Below are 2500 nucleotides of genomic sequence, written 5' to 3'. Positions count from 1 at the left end.
CGCTGGAGGGAAGGGGATCGGGTGATCTTGAGGAGTAGAGATGATGGGGCTTGCCTTAAAAGAAGGAGAAGAATGTTGCCCAGACCTCTCTGAAGCTTCTTCCAACTTCTGCACGTGCGCTGAATCTGCGTTTACGGGTGGAGATCGTGACGACAATGATCTGGAAGTACGCGCTCCAGAAGACTTGCCAGATTGCCTGTGTTGCGAAACCCGACGGGAATCGCGGACAAAATTGCGCCGGCGCTCGTGCGATGGAAAAATCGTTGGTTCGCGCGCTGGCGAGTGGGAGTGCGGTTGTAAGGGCAAGCGCTGGCGGCCGGGAGACCGATGGCGTAAGCGAGCGATGGCGCGTTGACGAGTGATGGCGCGTTTTGGCGAGCGATGGCTCGTTGGCGAGTGATGGCGCGTTGGCAAGCGATGGCGCGTTGGTGAGCGAGGGCGCATTGGCGAGCGAGGGCGCGTTGGCGAGCGAGGGCGCGTTGGCGAGCGAGGGCGCGTTGGCGAGCGAGGGCGCGTTGGCGAGCGAGGGCGCGTTGGCGAGCGAAGGCGCGTTGGCGAGCGAGGGCGCGTTGGCGAGCGAGGGCGCGTTGGCGAGCGATGGCGCGTAGTGACCGATTACGTACAGGAGAGTTAACGCGTGGGCTCGTAGGAGACCTACGACGATTTGAAGTATGGGAACGTTGGCGCGTTGAAAAACGGTTGCGCGCAGGCGAAGAATCGCACGGGCGCTTAGGAGATCGCTGGCGCGCAAGGAGAGCCCTGGGGTGCCTGTGAGAGCCCGTGCGCTAGCTTAGGCGCCTCCTGGGCGGCGTGCTGTGATGTGGAAGTGTGCTGGCGCATTGGCGAGCACGTGAGCGCTGGGACTGGAACCGCGCGTGGGCGCGCTTCGCACGAAACTCCAGAAGGGCGCTGGGAGTCCAGAAGAACCTGTGAGAGCCTGTGCGCTAGCGTAGGAACCTCTTGAACTGCGCGCGACGAGGCAGGAACCGGGGAGATCGTTGGCGCATAGTTGCGCGGCCAGAAGATATCAGCAAGGGCGCAGAACCAGAGAGATTGTCGGCGAGGAGGCGAAGGAATAATCTCCTTGCCTGCGCCCAGATCCGGAGATCATGGGTGGTTGGGCGAACGTTGGCGCGCATTACGCACATCAGGAAAGGGCGCGCAGATGTACGCTGGCAAGCAGGCGAACGTGGGAGTTCAGCGAAGAAATAATCTCCCTGCCTGCGCCCAGATCCGGAGATCATAGGAGCGAGGGCGAACGTTGGCGCGCATTGCGCCCATCAGAAAAGGGCGAGCAGATTTGCACTGGCGAGCAGGCGATCGTGGGTGTTCAGGAGACTGTTGGTGCACATGGCGCGTAGCCGCACAGAAGGTCTCAGAAGCGTTGGTGATCAGGAGATCTACGGCGAGACTCAGCTACAGGAGATCACTGGAGTGTTGATTCAGCAGAAGTCTGGTCCACAGCAGGAGAGCATTTGCAAACTACTGCGTGCGAGTGCGCAGGAGAACGGGGTTGCACAGGTAAAAACCTGGTACTAAAGGGACTTACTCACAATGTGAGATAAGCCCTTTGCCCTGAAGGGACCGGTGCCCGTTGGAAAACGGGGTGGAGTGGCGCCCACTGCGCATCTGCGTCCAAGAACGGAGATGGAAGACAAGAAGGTCTGGCAGGTGTCGGAGATCGCGAACGATCTGCCGAAAGGTATAGCGAAGCAGCTGCAACGGTCTGTTCTCGTCGAGGAGGATCCTCTGCGGCTGAAGATGAAGACGCCCACGGACAGGAGCACTATCATCAGTCCTCCGAAGAGGAGTCTCTGTTAGTGAACTCCCCCGAGGGGGAGAGACACTCGCAGGAGAGACCGTTGGACTCAGCTGCCCCCTCGAAGGATGTTCGGAGGGGGGAACTGAGCCTTCAGCAACATCAGCAACAACAGCAGGGAAGTCCTCTGAAGAGGAGTCTCTATGAGTGTCCTCTCTCGCGAACGAGAGAGGTGAACACTTCGTAGAAGAGACAAAAAGAAATGATGAAGGTGCCCCTTAGGGCCGTTGGATCCGCAAGCTAACCATAAAGAGCAACCCTCCGAAGGGGAGCTCCTGCAGCTGCTCAGCCCCTTGAGCGTAGCTGTAAGTGCGACCGCTCAGCACCAAGAGCATTATCGCACGAATTCCATGGTCTGGCCTTGCAACCGCTCAGCCCCTTGAGCATGGTTACAAAAGCAGTCACTCAGCACCAAGAGCATAACCGCCCGAGGACCAGGAAAAACCAACCAGAAATTATAAAGGTAAGAGAAGGTTGCCCCCCCCCCTGAAGGGGAAAAAACTCCTACCTGGGAAGGGAACCTCCCTCGGAAGGGAAGTTACCCACCCATGGAGGCGAACCTCCTGCGCGTTCTAAATGAACTAAGGAGCTGGGAGTTGTCACGGGAGAACTTCTAGGAGAAGGGAACACGCCCATGACGAAGTCCTAGAGAGGAGGCGGCAACAGCAGACTCCCCAGGCC

The sequence above is a fragment of the Palaemon carinicauda genome, chromosome 7 (genome assembly GCF_036898095.1).
Source record: "Palaemon carinicauda isolate YSFRI2023 chromosome 7, ASM3689809v2, whole genome shotgun sequence".
In the NCBI taxonomy this organism is placed as follows: Eukaryota; Metazoa; Arthropoda; class Malacostraca; order Decapoda; family Palaemonidae; genus Palaemon; species Palaemon carinicauda.
The sequence above is the reverse complement of the archived record's forward strand: the minus strand, read 5'-3'. Positions refer to the sequence as shown.